This window comes from Mobula hypostoma, chromosome 12 (genome assembly GCF_963921235.1).
Source record: "Mobula hypostoma chromosome 12, sMobHyp1.1, whole genome shotgun sequence".
Lineage (NCBI taxonomy): Eukaryota > Metazoa > Chordata > Chondrichthyes > Myliobatiformes > Myliobatidae > Mobula > Mobula hypostoma.
The window spans coordinates 13,842,324-13,865,335 of NC_086108.1; positions in this window are offsets into that span (position 1 = coordinate 13,842,324).

Here is a 23,012-nt window from a genome sequence, read left to right on the forward strand (position 1 = left end):
GAGGCTGTTCTGTTGTTTAAAAAAGGCTCTAAACATAAACCAGGAAATTATAGACAGGTGAGTCTGACATCAGTTGTGGGAAAGTTATTGAAAGGTATTCTAAGGGGCCGAACACAGAAGTATTTGGACTGATTAAGAACAGTCAGCATGGCTCGTGCATGGTAGGTCACGTCTAACCAATATTATAGATTTTTCAAGGAAGTTACCAGGAAAGAGAATGTAGGCAAGGATGTGGACTTTGTCTACATGGGCTTTAGCAAGGCATTTGACAAGGTCCGAAAGCTTACGAAAGGTTCGAGAAACTAGGTACTAATAGAGATCTAGAAAATTACAAAGTTACCAGGAAGGAGTTTATGAATGAAATTAGGAGAGCCAGAAGGGGCCGTGAGAAAGCCTTGGCAAGCAGGATTAAGGAAAACCCCAAGGCATTCTACAAGTATGTGAAGAGCAAGAGGATGAGCCGTGTGAGAATAGGACCAATCAGGTGCGATAGTGGAAACATTTGCATCAAGTTGGAGGATGTAGCAGGGATACCTAATGAATAATTTGCTTCAGTATTCACCAAGATAAAGGACCTTGGCAATTGTGGGGATGACTTGCTGCGGACTGAAACAATTGAGCTTCAAAGTCCATTTAGGAATCCGATGGCAGAGGGGAAGAAGCTGTTCCTGAATCACTGAGTGTGTGCCTTCAGGCTTCTGTATCTCCTAAGTGATGGTAACAGTGAGAAAAGTGCATGCCCTGGGTGCTGGAGGTCCTTAATAAAGGACGCTGCCTTTCTGAGACACCGCTTCCTAAAGATGTCCTGGGTACTTTGTAAGCCAGTACTCAAGATGGAGCTGACTAGATTTATAACCTTCTGCAGCTTCTTTCGGTCCTGTGCAGTAGCTCCTCCACACCAGACAGTGATACAGCCTGTCAGAATGCTCTTCACAGTGCAACTATAGAAGTTTTTGAGCGTATTTGTTGACATGCCAAATCACTCCAAACTCCTTATAAAGTATAGCCGCTGTCTTGCCTTCTTTATGAATGCATTAATATGCTGGGACCAGGTTAGATCCTCAGAGATCTTGACACCCAGGAACTTGAAGTTGCTCACTCTCTCTACTTCTGATCCCTCTATGAGAATTGGTACATGTTCCTTTGTCTTACCCTTCCTGAAGTCCACAAACAGCTCTTTCGTCTTACTGACATTGAGTGCTAGGTTGTTGCTGTGGCACCACTCCACTAGTTGGCATATCTCACCCAGATAAGATCTTGGTCAGACCACACTTGGAGTATTGTATTCAGTTCTGGTCACCTCACTACAGGAAGAATGTGGTTACTATAGAGAGAGTGCAGAGAAGATTTACAGGGATGTTGCCTGGATTGGAGAGTGTGCCTTATGAGAATAGGTTGAGTGAACTTGGCCTTTTCTCCTTAGAGTGATGACCTGATAGAGGTGTATAAGATGATAAGAGCCATTGATCATGTAGATAGTCAGGGGCTTTTTCCCAGGGCTGAAATGGCTAACATGACGGGCATAGTTTTAAGGTGCTTGGAAATAGGTACAAGGGGGATGTCAGGGGTAAGTTCTTCACACAGAGAGTGGTTGGTGTATAGAATGCATTGCCGGTGACGGTGGTGGAGGTGGATACAATAGGGTCTTTTAAGAGAATCCCTGATAGGTACATGGAGCTTAGAAAATAGAAGGCCATGTGGTAGGGTAATTCTAGACAGTTTCTAGAGTAGATTACATGGGCAACACAGCATTGTAGGCCAAAGGTCCTGTAATGTGCTGTAGATTTCTATGTTTTCTGTTCTATGCCCCGCATAGGAGGTTGGTCAAGAAGATTTAGTCACTTGGAATTCAGGATGATACAGTGAATTGGATGAGACATTGGCTTTGTGGGAGAAACCAAAGAGTGGTAGTAGATGGCTCCCTCTCTTACTGGACGCCTGTGACTAGCGGAGTGCCACAGAGGTCAGTGCGGGGTTCATTGTTGTTTGTCATCTGTATCAACAATCTGGGTGATAATGTGGTTAACCAACTTTGCAGATAACACCAAGACTGGGGGTGTAGTGGACAGCGAGGGATGCTATCATATCTTGCAGTAGGATCTGGACCAGCAGGCAAAAATGGCCTGAAAAATGGCAGATGGAATTTAATGCAGACAAGTGCAAAGTGTTGCTGTTTGGAAAGAGCAACTAGGGAAGGTCTTACACAGTGAACGGGAGGGCACCGTGGAGTAGGGTAGGGCAAAGGGATCTGCGAATACACGCTCACAATTCATTGAAAGTGGCATCACAGGTTGATAGGGTCATAAAGAAAGCTTTTGGCAAATTGACCTTCATAAATCAAAGTATTGAGTACAGGAGGTAGAATGTTATATTGAAGTTGGAAAAGACATTGGTGAGGTGTAACTTGGAGTATTGTGTGCAGTTTTGGTTACCTTCCTACAGGAAAGACGTAACTAAGGTTGAAAGAGTACAGAGAAAATTTACAAGAATTTTGGGGGTCTGGAGAACCTGAGCTATAAGGAAAGATTGAACAGGCTAGGACTTTATTCCTTGGAATGTAGGAGATTGAGAGGAGAGTAAATAAAGGTATACAAAATGATGACGGGTATAGACAGGGTAAATGCAAGCAGGCTTTTTCCACTGAGGTTGGGTGATTCTATATCTAAACGTCATGGATTAAGGGTGCCAGGTGAGAAGTTTAAGGAGAACATGAGGAGAAATATCTTCACTCAGAGGGTCATGTGAGTGTGGAATGAGCTGCCAGCAGAAGTGGTGGATGTGGGTTCAATTTAACATTTAAGAGAAGTTTGTATAGGTACATGATGGTGGGGTATGGAAGGCTATGGTCTGGGTGCAGATTGATGGATGTGGCAATTTAATTGGTTTGGCATAGAATAGATGGGCCAACGGGCCTCTTTCTGTGCTGCATTTTCCTATGACTCTATTTGATAAGCAAGAATTTCCTGTAAGGAAACCATAGTGACTTTGGCCCATTTTATCATGTATTTCCAAGTACTCGTGAAACCTCATCCTTGACGATCGACTCCAACAGCTTCCCAACCACTGAGGTCAGACTAACTGGTCTATAATTTCCTTTCTTCTGCTTCTCTCCCTGCTTGAAGAGTGAAGTATCATTTGCAATTTTCCAGTCCTCCAGAACCATGCTAGATTTTTGAAAGATCATTACTAATGTCTCCACAGTCTCTTCAGCCATCTCTTTCAGAACCCTGGGGTGTAGTCCATCTGGTGCAGGTGACTTATCTACCTTCAGACCTTTCAGTTTCCCTAGCTCCTTCTCCTTAGTAACAGCAACTGCACTCATTTCTGTCCCCTGACATTCAAACACCTGGTATACCGCTAGTGTCTTCAACAGTGAAGACTGATGCAAAATACTTATTCAGTCCATCTGCCATTTCCTATATTCCCCATTACTAGCTCTCCAGTGTCATTTTCCAGCAGTCTGATATCTACACTTGCCTCTCTCTTACTCTTTGTGTATCTGAAAAATGTTTGGTATCCTCTCTGATATTATTGGCTTGCTTACCTTCATATTTCATCTTTTCCCTCCATATGGCTTTTTAGTTGCCTTTTGTTGCTTTTTAAATGCTTCCCTGCCCTCTAACTTCCCACAATTGTTTGCTCTATTGTATTACATGCCCACTCTTTTGCCCTTATGTTGGCTTTGACTTCCCTTGTCAGTCTCTGTTGTGTCATCCTGCCTTTAGAATGCTTCTTCTTTGGGATGTATCTGTCCTGCGCCTTCTGAATTGCTCCCAGAAATTCCAGCCATTGCTGTTCTGTGTCATCCCTGCTTGTGCCCCTTTCCAGTCAACTTTGGCCAGCTCCCTTCCCATGTCTCTGAAATTCACTTTTCTCCAATGTAATACTGATACATCAGAGTTTACCTTCTCCTTCTCAAACTGCAGGGTGAAATCTATCATATTATGATCACTGCCCTCAGGGTTCCTTAACCTTAAGCACCCTAATCAAATACAGTCGGCCCCCCCGTCTGTGAGTTCCGCATACGCGAATTCAACCAACCGTGAATCGGGAAAACCCGGAAGTTCTCTCTCCAGCATTCATTGTTCGCCTCGCATCTCGTTCATCCGCTAGTTTGTTTCTGTGAAAAAAATGGCTCCTAATAAACAATTACGTGGTCAACGCAATTCCTCAAAGGCTAAGAGGGAGCGTAAAGTGCTCTCTCTCACTGAGAAATTAGAAATATTAGATCTTTTGAAGTGGCATGTCGCATTCCGAAGTGGGCCGTAAGGTCGGCAAGAACGAATCGAGCATTCACACAATAAAGCAGAAAGAAGCTGAAATTCGTGGAAGTGTTAGTGCCAGGGATGGCTGGCTGGCTATGTAAAGCGCTGCAGCCTCAAGAACTTAAAGATCACGGGAGAATCGGGATCGGCTGATGCCGAGGCAGCATCAGCGTTCCCAGAAGAGCTACGATGGTTGTGTCTGTACTGAACATACACAGACTTTTTTTCTTGTCATCATTCCCTAAACAATACAGTATAACAACTGTTTACATAGCATTTACATTGTATTAGATATTATAAGTCAACAGAACAGAAACACTGCGAGCGGCGGGTCCTGTGCTGTCCTGGGTCCGAAAGTCCACCTGCACTGAGACAGGTTAAATAAGGGACTTGAGTATCCACGTTTTTTGGTATCCGCGGAGGGTCTCGGAACCAATCCCTCGCGGATAAGGAGGGCCGACTGTATAACACCCAACCTAGAATAGCTGTTCCTCTAGAGGGCTCAACTACAAGCTGCTCTAAGAAGAAAGCTTGTTGGTATTCTACGAATTCTCTCTTTATCCAGTACCAACCTGATTTTCCCAATCTACATGCATACCCTCATAACATGGCCCTTTTGACATGCATCTTCTTTCTCCCTTTGTAATATGTAATCCACATCCTGGCTACTGATCAGCAGCTTGTGAATAACTTCTGTCAGGATCTTTTCACCCTTGAGACTCCTGAACTCCACCCACAATGATTCTACATCTTCCAATCCTATCACACCTTTTTGTAATGATTTGTTTTCATTGTTCTACAAATAGAGCCATGCCAACCCGTCTACCTACCTGCCTGACCTTTCGATACAATGTCTTTCCATGAATATTAAGCTCCCAACTGTGATCATCTTTCCACCACAGCTCGGTGATGCTCAAAACTTCATACCTGCCAATCTCTAACTGTGCTACAAGACCATTTACCTTATTTAATCACACTGTTTGATTTTATCCCCTGTTACACTGCAACTCATTGCACTGACTATAATTTTGGCCTAACATCTGCCTGTCATGGAACAGAGAACACAGAATAGTACAGCACAGGAGCAGGTCTTTTAGCCCACATGTTGTGCCAAGCCAGCTAAAAAGTACATAAAAAAAGACCCAAAAACTAATCCCTTGTACCTACACAATGTCCATATCCCACCATCTTCCTCATATTCATGTGCCTATCCAAACATCTCTCAAAAGCCTCTACTGTATTTGCCTCTACCACCGTACCAGGCAGCTCATTCCAGGCATCCACCACTCTCTGAGTAAAAAACTTAGCCCTCACATCCCCTTTGAACCTACCCCCTCTCAACTTCAATGCATGCCCTCTGGTATTAGACTTTTCTACCCTGGGAATAAAACGCTCCCTGTCTGCTCTACCTATGCCTCTCATAATCTTACAAACCTTTATCAGATCTCCCCACAGCCTCTGGCACTCCAGAGAAAACAACCCAAGTTCATCCAGCCTCTCATGATAGCACGTGCCCTCTAAACCAGGCAGCATCCTGGTAAACCTCTTCTGCGCCCTCTCCAAGGCCTCAACATCCTTCTTATATTGGCTGACCAGAATTGTACACAATACTACAGATGTGGCCTCACCAGAGTTTTATGAAGTTGCAACATAACCTCGAGTTTTGAATTCAAACCATCGACTTAGAAAAGTAAGCATTCCATAAGCCTTCTTACCACCCTATTGACTTGTGCAACTACTTTCAAGGAATTTTGAAACTGGACCCCAAGCTCTCTCTGCTCAGCAACACTTAACAATTCCACCTCTGAAAGTGTACGATCCCTTGTATTTGCCTTACTGAGGTGCAACACCTCACATTTCTCTGGGTTAAACTCCACCTGCCATTTCTCTGCCTGTATATGCAACTGACTTATACCACACAGTATCCTTTGCCAGTCTTCTACAACATTAACAGCTCCACCAATCATCCATAAACTTACTAACCCACCCACCTGCATTTTCATCCAGGCCGTTTGCTGTGATTGCTGTGAAACGCCACGAAGTACACACCTCCAGCTTGAATAAGTTCCTTCAACTACAACCCCCTGTCTTTTAAGTGCAAGTCAGTTCTGAATCCAAACAGGCAATTTATCACCGTTCCCATGCGTCCTAATCTTCTCAATTTGCCTCCCATGAGTGACTTTTTCAAATAGCTTACTAAAATCCATGTAGACAACATCCACTGCCCTACTTTCATCAATTTCACTCTCATCACATTGTCAAGTTGGTAAGATATGACCTGCCCCACACAAAGCCTTGCTAGTTCACCGTAATCAGTCCATGGGTTTCCAAACACTCATATATCCTATCCCTAAGAATTTTTTCCAGCAATTTCCATACAACTAACGTGACACACACTGGTCTATAGTTTCCAGGGTTTTCCCTTGTTCCCTTTCTAAATAGAGGTACAATGCTAGCCACTCACCTGTTCCTAGGGAGGACAGGTAGATACTGGTCAAGGCTCCAGCAATCTCATCTTTTGCCTCCCTCAATAACTTGGAACTTATCTGCCTTCATACTCATTAGGAGGCCCAATGCTTTCCTCTCCTTGACCTCTAAATGCCCTAACATAGTTATACACTTAGCACTGATCTCCAGCTCCTCCATGTCCTTTTCCTTGAAGCAAAGTACTCATTAAGGACCTCCCTTCTCCACATTCTAGCAAATATTCCCCTCTTTATCCTTGAGTGGTCCTGCCCTCTCCCTAGTTATCTTCTTACTCTTGATGTATGTAAGGGGGTTTCAACTTTTATGTTACTGCGGAGGCTAATTAAAATGGCGTCTTTGTTATGTTAATCTGGGGAATGCGGCTTTGTTGTGTTAAACGCTGAGAAAGTTTGCGCTAGCAGCTTGTTTTTGTTTTAGAGTGTGATAAGAGAGTGCTATTAACCAATTGGGATAGTTGTTATGGTTTTGGTGTATTTGAAGATACTGTATGCGCGGGGTTTTGGGGCAGAAGGTGGGAGAGCGAGACAGAGGATGGACGATGTGCTGTGATGTCCGCTAAAGGGGTCGGACCCCGAGGAGGGCGTTCGGCGAGGAGACAGAGACGGACTCGTGTGGAGCGTCTGGTCGACCACCGTTGTTGGTCCCAGGCGGCCAGTCGAGGTGGTCCGAGGGGTCGCAGGGTGAAGAAGAAGGTCCTTGAGCTCCAACTTTTTTGTGCACGAAGAGATTGAACTTTGATAAGTGTGGCACCTTTTATTTTCCTTTTATATTTTATTCTCTCTTAATTATATAGATCCAGTAATATCTATAAACTGTATATCATTTAATTGCATCTGGTGTATTGTCTATTATTTGGGCGGGGTGGGGTACCTCACACAGCATCCACACAAACGAATTATCCAGTTTGCCGGGGCCGAGGCTGTTTCCCTAGACGACAGCGAGCCGAACGACCCTGAGGGTGGCCGGGGGCGGGGGGGGGGGTGCTACATATGTATAAGATGCCTCAGGATTCACCTTAATCCTACTTTTAATCCTTACGAACTTCTCATGGCCCCTCCTGGCTTCCCTAATTCCCTTCTTTAGTTCTTTTCTGGCTTCTTTATAATCCTCATGTGTTTCGTTTGATCCCGACTTCCAAAGCTTTACATACTTTTCCTTTTTCTTCTTGACTCAATTCATCACCTCTCTGGGCATCCAAGGCTCTTTTATCTTTCCATTCCATTCTTTCCTTCCAACAGGAACGTACCTTTCCTATACTCTGCGCAATTGATCTTTAAACATCCTCCACATTTCTGATGTAGACTTGCCAGAAAAAAAGAGTTCCCAATTAACACTCGTTAGTTTCAGCCTAATGCCCTCGTAATTTGCCTGACTCCAATTTAAGAGTGTCCCACAAGGACCATTCCTATCCTTATCTGTAGCTACCCTGAAAGTTAAGAGATGTGGTCACTGTTCCCCAACTGCTCACCCACTGAAAGGTCAGTCACCTAGCCAAGGCTCATTCTCCAGTACTAGGTCTGGTACAACCTCTCCTCTCATTGGACTGTCTACACATTGAGTTAAGAACCTCTCCTGGATACACTTAACAAATTATGCCTCTGCTAAACCCCTTGCACTAGAAAGGTCCCAATTTATATTCGGGAGTTGAAATCCCTCATGACAACAATCCTATTATTTTTACACATTTCCTTTCTTTGATTACATATCTATTCCTCAATGTTCTGGTAGTAGGGGTGGGGGGGGGGGAGGAGAAGCTGTAGTACTCCCCATCAGTTTGATTACACCCTTCCTATTCTTGATTTCTACCCAAATGGACTCAGAGTCTGACCCCTCCATTATGTCTCCTCTCAGTGCAGCTGTGATATTGTCCCTGATTAGAAGTGCAACTTCCCCCTTCTCTATCTTTTCTAAAACTTCGAAAACCTGGTACAATAATCATCCATTCCTGCCCCTCTCTCAGCCAAGTTTCAGTAATGTCTACAATATCGCAGTCCCATGTACTGATCACCCTTACCTATAATACACAAAATACAAATATAAAATAAACACGCTTCAAACATCCGGCCTATCGTACCTGTTATTTTGATTTTGCCTTTCAACACTTTCCCTGACATCCAATCCTTCTCATACTGACCTGGGTCTCTGGTTTCCAACCCCCTGCAAAACTAGCCTAAAATCTCCCGAGTAGCATTAGCTAAGCTCCTGGCCAGGTATGGTTCCCCTCCAGTTCAGGTGCTACCCGTCCCTCTTGCATAGGTCACCTCTTCCCCGGAAAAGGTTCCAATGATCCAAGAACTTGAACCCTGGTCTGCTGCACTATCTCCTCACCACTCACCCATCCATGCTATCAGCCCACAAATGACCAACCAACCTTTCCTAACACACGCAGGTTTATCTGTGCAGACAACCTATGCATAGCAACACAAGCTAACTCCTTCCAAGAAGTTGAAGTACGACTTACAGCAGTCCTTGAAGCAATGAAGCAGTATTATGAAAAATGGTTTCTGAACCTAAATCCATCAAAAACTCAAGTGCAAACACAAGGTAATCTGCAGATGCTGGAATTAGAAGCAACACACATAAAAGTTGCTGGTGAACGCAGCAGGCCAGGCAGCATCTATAGGAACAGGTACAGTCGACGTTTCGGGCCAAGACCACTCGTCGACTGTACCTCTTCCTATAGATGCTGCCTGGCCTGCTGCGTTCACCAGCAACTTTTATGTGAAAAACTCAAGTGTGTGCATTCCACCTGAGGAATCGAGAAGCAGCTTGGAAACTCAAGATCTTCCGGTGTGGGAAGGAGCTCGAACACCATCCAGATCCAATTTACCTGGGTGTGACACTGGATAGGACGCTCTCATTTAGATTAGATTATGAAGACACACAGTCCTCTTTTATTGTCATCCAGTAATGCATGCATTAAGAAATTATACATTATTTCCCCCGGTGTGATATCACAAAACACAGGACAGACCAAGACTGAAAAAGTAACAAAAACCACATAATTATAACATATAGTTACAACAGTGCAACAATACCATAACTTGATGAAGAAGTCCATGAGCACAGTAAAGTTCAAAGTTTCTCAAATGTCCCACATCTCACGCAGATGGGAGAAGGAAGAAAAACTCTCCCTGCCATGCCGACCACAATCCGACTGTGAGTCATCCGAAAAGTTAGAGCTCTGATCAGCTCTCCGACACCGAGTACTGAGTGCCATCTCTGTCCGAACGATTCGACCTCCTTCTCAGTCACCAAAAGTAGGCAAGGCCAGGGATTTTGAGGCCTACCCTCCGAAAAGATTCCCGACCACACAGTAACGACAGCAGCGAATGGGCGTTTCAGAAATTTCTCCAGATGTTCCTCTGTGCTTTCATGTCTATCTCCATCAAATCAGAATTGTCCACGGCCCCTATTTAACAGATATGATATCATTTTTCACTGGAGGGCTGCACACACGCAGGTGCGCCGCCATCTTCTCCTCCTGCCTATTTACCACCCACATCCAAAAACTCCGAGGGAAAGTTGGCTCTCGCAACTCTCTCTTGAAAAAATTAGCAGGCACGAAATGGGGAGCTAATGCTCACACACAGATCAACTGCCCTAGCACTCTGCTATGCACCTGCAGAATACTGTGCACCTGTGTGGGGCAGATCAGCCCATGCGAAGAAAATAGACCCATTGCTAACGAAGCCTGCCGAATAATCACAGGCACACCGAGCCCCACACCCACTAACATCATTTACAGACTTGCAGGCATCGCTCCCCCAGAGATCCGAAGACACACTACAACAAAAATTGGAAAAGGTAAACAGAACTTGGATCCATGGCACCCACTACATCATCACGTGCCAGTTTCCAACCACCTAAAATCGAGGAAAAGCTTTGCTACAGTGGAGGAACTACCACACGGAGCATCCCCCTAAACATACAGAATTGACTTCTGGCAACAAACAGAAGCCAGAACCCTACCAAACAATAGGACGGGAGATAGTATCGTGAAGTGGGGTTTAAAGACCAGTGAATCCTGTGAGTGTGGCGAAAGGCTGCAGAACATTGAATATGTTCAGCGCAACTGCCCACTCTCACCTGATTTAGCTGACACTGACCTGCTCAACATCAACCAAACAACACTAGAGCAGCTGGCTGTCTGGTGTGACAAGCTATGATGATGACATCTGACGAAGGGTTCCGGCCCGAAACATTGACTGATCAATGGATCAGTCCACGGATGCTGCCCGACCTGCTGAGTTCCTCCAGCGAGTTGTGAGTGTTGCTTCAACAATTACACCAGTGCCTAAGAAGAATACTGTGAGCTGCCTTAATGACCATCAAGTAGCACTCACATCGACAGTGATGAAATGCTTTGAGAGGTTGGTCATGACTAGACTGAACTTCTGCCTCAGCAAGGACCTGGACCCACTGCAGTTAGCCTATCGCCACATAGGTCAATGGCAGATGCAATCTCAATGGCCACCTGGACAACACAAACACCTACATCAGGATGCTGTTCATCAACTAACACTCAGCATTTAATCCCATCGTTCCCACAATCCTGAGTTAGAAGTTGCAGAACCTGGGCCTCTGTACCTCCCTCTGCAATTGGATACTCAATTTCCTAACCAGAAGACCACAGTCTGTGCAGATTGGTGATAACATATCCTCTTTGCTGACGATCAACACTGGCACACCTCAGGGGTGTGTGCTTAGCCCACTGCTCTACTCTCTGTATACACATGACTGTGTGGCTAGGCATAGCTCAAATATCATCTATAAATTTGCTGATGATACAACCGTTGTTGGTAGAATCTCAGGTGGTGACGAGAGGGTGTACAGGAGTGAGATATGCCAACTAGTGGAGTGGTGCTGCAACAACACCTGGCACTCAACGTTAGTAAGATGAAAGAACTGATTGTGGACTTCAGGAAGGGTAAGACGAAGGAACACATACCAATTCTCATAGAGGGATCAGAAGTGGAGAGAGTGAGCAGCTTCAGTTTTCTGTGTGTCAAGATCTCTGAGGATCTAACCTGGTCCCAACATATTGATGTAGTTATAAAGGAGGCAAGACAGCAGCTATACTTCATTAGGAGTTTGAAGAGATTTGGCATGTCAACAAATACACTCAAAAACTTCTATAGTTGTACCATGGAGAGCATTCTGACAGGCTACATCACTGTCTGGAATGGAGGGGCTACTGCACAGGACTGAAAGAAGATGTAGAAGGTTGTGAATCTAGTTAGCTCTATCCTGGGTACTATCCTACACAGTACCCAGGACATCTTTAGGGAGCGGTGTCTCAGAAAGACAGCTTCCATTATTAAGGACCTCTGGCACCCAGAGCATGCCCTTTTCTTACTGTTACCATCAGGTAGGAGGTACAGAAGCCTGAAGACACACGCTTAGTGATTCAGGAACAGCTTCTTCCCCTCTGTCATCCGATTCCTAAATGGACATTGAATCTTTGGACAATACATCACTTCTTTTGATATATAGTATTTCAGTTATTGCACTTTTTTAATCTATTCAATATATGTAATTGATTTACTTGTTTATTTTTATTTATTAATTTTATTTATTATTATTTTTCCCTCTCTGCTGGATTATGTATCGCATTGAACTGCTGCTGCTAAGTGAACATATTTCACGTCACATGCCAGTGATAATAAACCTGATTCTGATTCTGACAATTTACAATGACTAATTAACCTACTGACCAGTATGTCTTTGGACTGTGGGAGGAAACCCATGCATTTAATGGGGAGAATGTACAAACTCCTTACAGACAGTGCTGGAAATGAACTCCACAGTCCAATGCCCTGAGCACTAACCAGTAATCAAAGCATTAATACAATATAGTGATGAGGGTTTTGCCACTTGGTTTAAGAATGAAATGGTTGAAGGGAAGTAGTTGTTCTTGAACCTTGCGGGGTGCTTCTGTCTCCTGCCTGGTGGCAGCAGTGAGAAGACAGCATGATGGTGGGGATCGTTGATGATCAGTGTTCCTTCCAGAGGCAGGATACATACTACCTATAGTGGGGAGGAACATGCCCGTGATGTATTCAGCCAAATTCACTACTCTCTGCAGCTTCTTATGTTCCTGCACATTTGAATTGCTGTAGCAGACCATGATGCAAACAGAGAGACACGAGAGAATACAGATGCTGGAATACGGGGCAACGATGCGCTGGAGGAACTCAGTGGGTCACGCAGCATCCGTGGCGGAAAAGACCATTTCAGATCAAAACCCTGCATTTGGACCAGGATACTTTCAACAGTGCATCTGCTGGGTTCTGTGACAGCTGAAGCTCCTTGCTCGTAATGACGCTGGTGAGCATCTCTCGTCATTGACTGCCCTTCCTCTAAATTGTAACGCTTCATTGTATATTCTGTTACTGCTTTTCCTTGTACCACCTCAATGTACTGTTGGAATGAAATGATGGCGTGCAAAACGAAGCTTTTCACTATACCTCAGTACATCTGATAATAATAATCCAATTTGCCAATTTGTGAGCCCAGCACAGGTCAGATATCTTAATGTCCAGGAACTTAAAGCTGCTGACTCTCCATGGTGCATCCCCCAATCTGGACTAGCACACGTTTGCCCTCCCTCCCCTTCCTGAAGTCAACAAGCAGTTCTTCAGATCTACTGACACTGAAGAAGTTATTTTTATGACGCCACTCAACCAGACGTCCTATCTCACTCTGGTAAACTGGCACGCCACCACATGTTGTTCATCTAACAGCAGAGCTGCTGTCCACACCTCACCATCTACAGATTCAGTCACTACTTTGCATCAACACTCCCCCTTTGTTTGTATCCCAGCAAGTTACATCTCCTTACCCTGTCTGCATGGATCTGTACTTTACAATGCGGCTATCTAATTCCTCTGCCTTTAATCAAAAAGGGATTTTCTCACTTAATCCAGGAAAATCTCCGCAATTTTGAAGCAAAGGTTCTGGCTGATTTGGTGGATCTCCCAGGAGGTCTGAAACCTGCATATATTTCAAACGTCGTTCCACTGAAATCAGGACAGAAAATTGTGAGTACACGTCAGGTCAGGCAGTATTCCTGGAGGGGAAACACCGAGTCAAAGTTTAGATTGATATCCGTTCATTAGCAGCCAAAACGGAAACAAACAAGCTTGCTGAGATAAAGAGCGGCTTATCTGTGATGTGGTGGAGACCAAAGTCATCAGAAGCCTTCTTAAGTGGGAGGGTGAACAGCCAGAGGTCATGGTCCATGTAGGTAGCATTAACATGGGTAGACGTGTGACAAGGTTCTGCAGAGGGAGTTTAGGGAGCTGGTGCTAAGTTAAAGGGCTGGACCTCTTGGGTTGTGATCTCAGGATTGCTACCTCTGCCTCGATTATACAGTTTAATACATGGCTAAGGAGTTGGCGTAGGAGGGAGGGCATAAGATTTTTGGATCATTGGCCTCTCTTCCAGGAAAGGTGGGACCTGTATTGAAGGGAAGGCTTGCACCTGAACTGGAGGGGGACGAATATCCTAGCGGGAAGGTCTGTTAATGCTGCATGGTGAGGTTTAAACTAGAGGGATAGGAACCAGAGTGCCAGAACAATTAGTGGAGAGGCTGTGGAGGAAGGTGGTGATAAGACAAAGTTAGGAATCAAAAGGTTGAGTATGGTGTGACTAGTGTCCTGAGCTGCATATATTTCAATGCCAGATCGTAGGAAAGGCAACTAATAGTGCTAAAGATGAGGTAGTGGTTTACTAACAGAGGCAATGTGTAGTGAAGAAACTGAAAGGTCTGAAGGTAGATAAGTTAACTGGACCAAATAGTGTACACACCAGAGTTCTGAAAGAGGTGGCTGAAGAGAGTGTGAAGGCATCAGTAGTGACCTTTCAAGTATCACTAGATTCTGGAATGGTTCCGGAAGACTTTGAAAATTTACCAGGATAGTTGCTTCATCCTTCAAGAAGGGAGAGAGGCAGAAGAAAAGAAACTATAGGCCAGTTAGTCTGACCTCAGTGGTTGGGAAGATGTTGGAGTTGATTATTGAGGATGAACTCTCAGGATACCTGGAGGCACATGATAAAATAGGCCATAGTCAACATGGGAAAATTTGTCTGACAAATACGTTGGAATTCTTTGAAGAAATATCAAACAGAATACACAAAGGAGAATGTTGTGGATTTTCAAAAGGCCTTTGACAAGGTGCTACACATGAGGCTGCTTAACAAGCTACAGCCCATGGTTTACAGGAGAGATTCCAGCATGGATAAAGCAGTGGCTGACTGGCAGGAGGCAAAGAGTGGGAATAAAGGGAGCCTGTTTTGGTTGGCTGCCAGTGGCTAGTGATGTTCTACAGGGGTCTGTGTTGGGACCAATACTTTTTAATGATGTCAGTGATTTGGATGATGGAATTGATGGCTTTGTTGCAAAGTTTGCAAACGATATGAAGATAGATGGAGAGGCAGGTAATTTTGAGGAAGTAGAGGGACTAAAGAAGGATGGACAGATTAGGAGAAAGGCAAAGATAAGTGAAGGCGCAGGTAGTTTTGAGGAAAAACAAAGGCTGCAGAAGGACTTAGATTAGGAGAATGGGCAAAGAAATGGCAGATGGAAAAAAGTTTTGGGAAGTGTGTGGTCATTCACTTTGGAAGAAGAAATGAAAAGGGACACTATTCTCTAAATGGAGAGAAAGTACAAAAAAACTGAGGTGTAAAGGGACTTGGAAGTCCTTGTGCAGGATTCCCTAAAGGTTAGTTTGCAGGTTGAGTCTGTGGTAAGGAAGGCCAATGCAATGTTAGCATTCATTCCAAGAGGACTAGAATATAAAAGGAAAGATGTAATGTTGAAGCTTTATAAGGCACTGCTGAGGCCTCACTTGGAGTGTTCTGAGCAGTTTTAGGCCCCTTATCTTAGAAAGAGTGTGCTGAAACTGAAGGAGGTTCATAAAAACGATTCCAGGATTGAACAGCTTATCATATGAAGAGTGTTTGATAGCTCTGGGCTTGTATTCACTGGAATTCAGAAGAATGAGGGGTGACCTCATCGAAACCTATTGAATGGTGAAAGGCTTTAATAGAGTGGATGTGGAGAGGATGTTTCATATGATGGGGGAATCTAAGACCAGAGGACACAGCCTCAGAATGGAGGCTTGTCTTTTTAGAACTGAGATGGAGGAATTTCTTTAGCCAGAGAGTGGTGAATCTGTGGAATTCACTGCCATAGGCAGCTGTGGAAGCCAAATCTTTTTGTATATTTAAGGCAGAGGTTGATAGATTCTTGATTGGTCAGGGCATGAAGGGATACGGGGAGAAGGCAGGAGATTAGTTTGAGAGGAAAACTGGATCAGCCATGATGAAATGGTGGAGCAGACTCAATGGGCCAAACGGCCTAATTCTGCTCCTATATCTTATGGTTTTATAATAATGATAAATATGGGCCTGAACATCCAGCAGAATCCTCTGCTGTTCTCCAAAATAACAGTATCAGCTTGGAAAGAAAGTGCCAGGCTCTTGCGCACAGGTTTGTTTATTCTCACTGTGTCTCACATGATAGAGAGGCCTCAAGTCATATACACTAGTCATCTTCTTTGATCCTTACCTCCATCTGGTAGGCTGGTCCAAAGATTAAGACACATAAGGTGGATTCGACATTAGCTAGGGCTCAGAAAATAGAGGGTGGTGGTCAAGACTGTAAATCAGGGTGGAGGTCAGTAACCAATAGCGATCTGCAGGGATCAGAGCTGGCACTTCCGCTGTTTGTGATATAGAAATTATCTCCAGAATATGTAGATGGGCTAATTAATAAATTTGCAGGTAATACCAAAGTTGGTGGAGTTGTGGAAAGTGATGACGGATATAGGTTGAGTCGTAGTTCATACAGCACAGAAAAAGACCCTTTGGCCAAACTGTTTCATGCCAACTAAGACGTCATATAAGCTAATCCCATGTGACCATGTTTGGCCCACATCCCTCTAAATCTTTCCAATCCATGTATCTACCCAAGTATCTTTTAAATGTTGTTGATGCAGTTCAAGATGGACAGAGAAATATCAGACAGGGTATAATCCCGGCATGTGCGAGGTGTTGTACTTTGGAAACTCAAAAATTCTCAAAATTCTATAGCAAAGTGGCATAACCGTTAAATGCATGAATGCACAAAGGGATTTTGGTGTCCAAGTCCATAGCTTCCTGAAGGTGGCAACACAGGTTAGGTTGGTAACAAAGGCATAGATCGTGCTTACCCTCATTGACTGGGGCACTTAAGTATAATAGTTGCAATGTTTAAAAGAGATTTGGACAGGTGTATAGATAAGAAGAGTTTAGAGAGAGGGATATGGGTCAAATGCCGTCAAATGTGACTAGATCAGTTAGGCTCTTTAGTCAGTATGAACGAGTTGGGCTGAACAGCCCGTCTCTATGCTATTGACTCTACGACTCAATAAGGTTGAATCATTTGTTGCTCTGCACTCCTCTCCGAAGAATTTTAATGAATTCCTGCTGATCAGTTTGAAGTCAGATTTATACAGCACAGAAGCGGGTTCTCTCGCCCATTATGTCAATGTCCACCCTTCTGCCCATCCCATTAACCCGTATTAAAATTGTACCCTTCTGTGCCTTGCCTATTTAAGTGTCTAAACATTTCTGACATACAATTGTACACATCAATCCTCACACACCGACCTCCATGGAAAAGAAGCTCACTTTAGTGATGGAGAAATATTCCAAGGTGATGGACTGAGGAGTGGGGGGAGGCAAGATGACAGGCAGGTGATGTCAGGTAGAGGTGAGGGGGAGAGACAGAGAAATGAAAAGTACCAGATGAAGCATCAGAGGAAAGTCTGAAGATAGCAGACATGGCTGCTGGAGGCAGATAAGCAGGAACACCAGTGCAGGATTCGGAAAAGTAAACTCAGTAAGAATGGGAATCAATTGACAATTGGAACCTACAGGGGCTGGTAGGGGAAGAGTGAACTTTCTGTGAAGTAGAGATTGGAGCCAGGAGGGAAAAGAGATGAAGATGGGTGAAATAGGACTGGGGCAGGGCTGGAGGAGAGACAAAGATGAGAGGACTATTGGATCAGAAGAGGAGTGGTGGGGAAGGGAGAGAGGTGAAAAAAGGGATGGGGTGTGGGGAAATAACCTAAAATTTGAAAATTCATGCTGTTGGATGGTAGATACCCAGACAGAATACGAGGTGTTGATACTTCATTTGGTACTGGACTTCATCTTGGCAGCCAAAAAGGCGATGTTTCCCCACTCCTTCTCCCCTGTCTGGTCCCAAACTGTCATTCACCTCTCCCCTAATAAGACCATAAGACACAGGAACAACCCCATTCTCTTGCCTTCTCCCTGTAACCTTTGACACCCTGATTAATCAAGAACCTATCAACCTCCACCTTAAATATATGTACTTGGCCTGCACAGGCATCTGTGGCAATGAATTCCATCCTCTGGCTAAAGAATATTTTTCCCATATCTGTTCTAAATGGACATTCCTCTATTCTGAGGCTGTGCTTTCTGGTCCTTGGCTCCCCGAATATGGGATTCTCTTCACATCCACTCTATTCAGACCTTTCAATATCCAAAGGGTTTCAAGGATAGTCCCCCCTTATTCCTCTAAACTCAGGCGAATACAGACCCAGAGCCATCAATTGCTGCTCATATGATAACCCTTTCGCTCCTGGGATCATTCTCGTGAACCTTCTCTAAAGCCAGCACATACTTTCTTAGATAAGTGGTCCCCATCCCCATTTCTTTTACTGACCAGAATCCATGACTGGAGCAATTTTTGCGTCACTGATTATTTCCCTCCAGCTGCTGACCTCCACCTCCACCACCCTCCCATCTTACTCAATCTGATGTCTCTCCCTCTCCCTTTCTGCCACCATCTATCAGTCTTCAAGCTCCAACATTGATCAGCATGAGCAGTCTGTCCTCTCTGGCTGCAGCCCTTCTCTTCTCAACTCTCCACTCTCAGTGCGTACAGGGTTTTGACCCATAACATCAACAATTTCTTCCGTGCGAAACCCTGCCCAGTTTTCTTGGCTGTGTAAGTCTAGGGAATACACAGGGCTTGATACGGCTGTCCCATGCCAAACGCCGGTTTGTGTGGATGCTTGTAATTTTCTACCCTGTTACAACTCAGTGCCAAGAAATAACAGACAGCACACTGCATACGATTAAAAGAATTGTATTTATGAATCTCAACTTAACTTTCTTTTTAAATCTTTTTATTGAGTAAGTATACAAAAAAGGTAAGCCATATAAACATTAATACAATGTTAAAGTATAATAAAATTCCAAAAGATAACAATACCAAAAAGAAAATACTACAATGTAATTTAAGCATAAGAAACCAAGATAACATAATAGTTTACTAAATTTTATATATATCAATGGAAAAAAAGAAAAAAAAAACCCCCCAAAAAAAACCCACCGTGCAACTAACTAAAAGCAAGGCAAAGCAATGGGCTAACTTGGAACCAAACAGAGTTAAACTTAAAATCATGTCCTCAATCCCGACCTCCATTAAAACAGTGAAAAAAAAACAAGAAGGGTAAATATTACATTAAATGAAAATATCGAATAAAAGGTCCCCAAATCTGTTCAAATTTAAATGAAGAATCATAAAGGTTACTTCTAATTTTCTCCAAATTCAAACATAAAATCGTCTGAATCTCAACTTAACTAAAGGGTTAGTAAAGAAAAGAAAGGAAAAAAGCAAAGGGCCCATCATAATTAAATAGTCAAACGTGCACAAGTTGGAGCTCAACTCTTCCAAAGGTCAAATTCACTGATCCTCTGTAGACCTCAGCAACTTGCTGCATGGAATCACAGTCCCCCACTGGGTCAAATCCTATCACTGATTCTCTCCAGCGTCTTCTCTCTTCATCTCCCGCTGAACAAAGGACAAGCTCACATTCCAAAGCACCCATTATCTCTAACCGTAACCCAAATACTGTTTCTACAGGAAGACCATTACATTAGCAGTGAAACCTTTAGACAGTAAATATTGGCAATGTGAGATGAAGAGGCTTTGAAAGTGAGTCCATTGGTTGTGAGAACATTTCAATGATGGAGCAAGTGAAGTTAATGAAGTTATCCCTTTTGGTTCAACAGCCTGATGGTTGAGGGGTAATAACTCTTCCTGAACCTGGTGGTGTGAGGCCTGAGGCTCCTGCACCTCTTTCCTGATGTCAGCAGTGGGAAGGGAGCATGTCCTGGGTGGTGGGGGTCCCTGATGTTGGATGCTGCTTTCCTGTGACAATGCTCCATATGGATGTGCTGAATGGTGGGGAAGGCTTTGTCCACAAAGGACCGGGCCATATCCATTACTATTTGTAGGATTTTCTGTTCAAAGAGCATTAGTGTTTCCACATCAAGCTGTGATGCAGCCAATCAATATACTCTCCGCCCCACCTCTTGAGACATGTGTCAAAGTTTTAGATGTCATACCAGACCTTCACAAACTCCTAAGGAAGGAGAGGCACTGTTGTGCTTGCTTCGTAATTGCACTTAAATGCTGGACCCAAGGCAGGTCTCTGAAATATAACACTAAGGAATTTAAAGTTGCTGACCCTCTCCACCTCTGGTCCTCTGATGAGGACTGGCTCATAGACCTCCGGTCAACTCCTCCGGAAGTCAATAATCAGCTCCTTGGTCTTGCTGACGTTGAATAAGAGGTTGTTGTTATGGCACGACTCGGCCAGATTTCCAATCTCCCTCCTGTATGCTGATTCATCACCACCTTTGATTCGGCCTACAACAGTGGTGTCGTCAACAAACTGGTAACTGGCACAGGACCTATGTTTAGCCTTACAGTCATAAGTGTAAAGGGGGTAGAGCAGGGGGCTAAGCACACAGCCTTGTGGTGCACCTGTGCTGATGGAGACCATGGAGAGATGTTGTTGTTAATCTGAACTGACTGGGGGCTGCAAATGAGGAAATCAAGGAACCAACTGCACAAGGAGGTTTTGAGATCAAGGTCTTGAAGATTATTGATTAGTTTTGAGGGGATAGTAATACTAAGCTGTAGTCGATTAAGAACACCCTAATGAATGCACCTTTGCTCTCCAAATGTTCTCGGGTTGAGTGAAGAGGCAAAGAGATGGCATCTGCTGTGGACCTGTTGCCCTGGTAGGCAAATTGGAGTGGATCCAAGTCGCTTCTCAGGCGAGAGTTGATCTGTTTCATCACCATCCCCTCAAAATACTTCTTCACTGTGGCCGTAAGTGTTACTGGACAATAGTCATTGAGGTAGGTCACCAGAATTGTCTTTGGCACTGGTATAATTGAAGCCTGTATGAAGCAGATGGATACCTCAGACTGCCAAAGTGAGAGGTTAAAGATCTCAGTGAACACTGCAGCCAGTTGGTTGGCACAGGTCTTTAGTGTTTGGCCAGGTACCCCGTCTGGCCCAGATGCTTTGTGTGGGTTCACCCTCCCGAAGAATGTTCGCATATCGACCTCAGAGTCAGAAATCATACATTGGGGGATGTGGGAGTTCGTGACGGTTCCTCCATGTTTTGACAGACAAAGTGAACTTAGAAGGCATTGAGCTCATCTGGAAATGAAGCCCTATTGTCACCTATGTTGTTCGATTTTACTTTATAAGAGATGATAGCATTCAAGCCTGAAATATTAACTATTCCTTTCCATGGATGCTGTCTTACCCACTGAGTTTTACTGCCATTTTCTGTGACTCTGCCAGTACTATCATCATTTTCCAGTCATCCTGTTATTACAGAGCAGTACAGCTCAGCAACTGGCCTTTCAGCCCACAACTTCAGTGTCGATTATGATGCCAATCTGAGACGGGCATCTGTCTGTACACAGACTGTGTCCCTCTGTTCCTTGCCAGTTCAGGTGTCTGTCTAAATGCCTCTTACTGTACCTGCTTCCAGACAGCATACTGTCTCCTGACAGCATATTCCAAGCACCAACTGCCCTAAAAAAAACAGCTCACACACCTCTTTTAAACTTTCTTCCTCCCCGCTTTAACCTATACCCACTCGAACTTGTTATTCCCCATCTGGGGAAAAGACTGACTATTGACCTTCGCAATTCTGTGAAGCCTCTCCTCAGCTGCGGACAGTCCAGATAAAACAACCAAAGTTGTCCAACCTGTTATACAGCATGCAGGCAGGCTCTTTGACCCAATTCATCTATGCCGAGACTCCTGTCGAAGCTTGTCCCATTTACCTGTGTTTGGCCCATACCGCTCTAACCCTTTCCTAATCACATCCCTATCCAAGTACCTTGTTAATGTTTTTAATTCACTGTCTTTCTCGCTAATACTCTCAAATCCAGGCAACATCCGGTAAAACTCTTTTGTACCCTTTCCAAAGTCTCCACATTCCTCCTATTAAGAGTTGTGCACAGTACTCTAAATGTGGCCTCCCCAAAGTTTTATACAGTTGCAACTTTTATACTTAACACAGTGACCAATGAAGTAGCTGAAAAGTTCTGGTAAGATGGTGGCACGTGCGAATGAAGCAGCCTCTCAGGGGCCAACCAAAGGTACTATTTTCTTTGTAAAATTTGTTTTTTTATGATCGAAAGACAGTTCTACTCCAAGAACATTGCGCACTGCAGGGCTACACCATCAGTCAGCTGCTCATTGATCAGAGTAGCCAGACTGGTGTCAGCGGCAGAGCCCACTGAGGTGTTGAAAAGGTTGGCCGAGATGTCAAAAGGTCAGCCAAGGTGTCGGGAGCCTGCCGGGATGTCAGAGGACCCAGTTTGGGTGCGGAGGAGCAGATCTGGCTGCAGACCATGTTGATGCCCGCTACTCGGAATTATTGGATTTGGTGCAGATTACCTTGAGGGACCTTATCAAGTGCTTAATGAGGATGTTGCCAGGGCTCATGTGCCTGAGTTAAGGTGAAAGATTGGGTAAGCTAGTATTTCATTCCTTGGAACAAAGGAGACAGGAGAGATCTTACAGAGGTGTCTAAAATCATGAGAGTGCATGTATATGGTCCCTTTCCCAGAGAATGGGGAACTAAAAACTAGGCGAGAGAGGAAAGATTGAAAAGGAACCCGAGGGGCAACTTCTTCAGTTGGAGCATATATGGAATGAGCTGCCAGAAAACGTGTATATGCAGGTGTAACAACAACATTTAAAAGACATTTGGATAAGTATTTTGTTAGGAAGGGTTGAGAGGGATATGGGTTAAGGATGGGACTAACTTGGTAGGCATGGATGACCTGGGCTCAAGGACCTGCTTCTGTGCTGTACTGTACGTCTGTCTGCCTTCGATATGCGAGGGGATACTGGAGTAC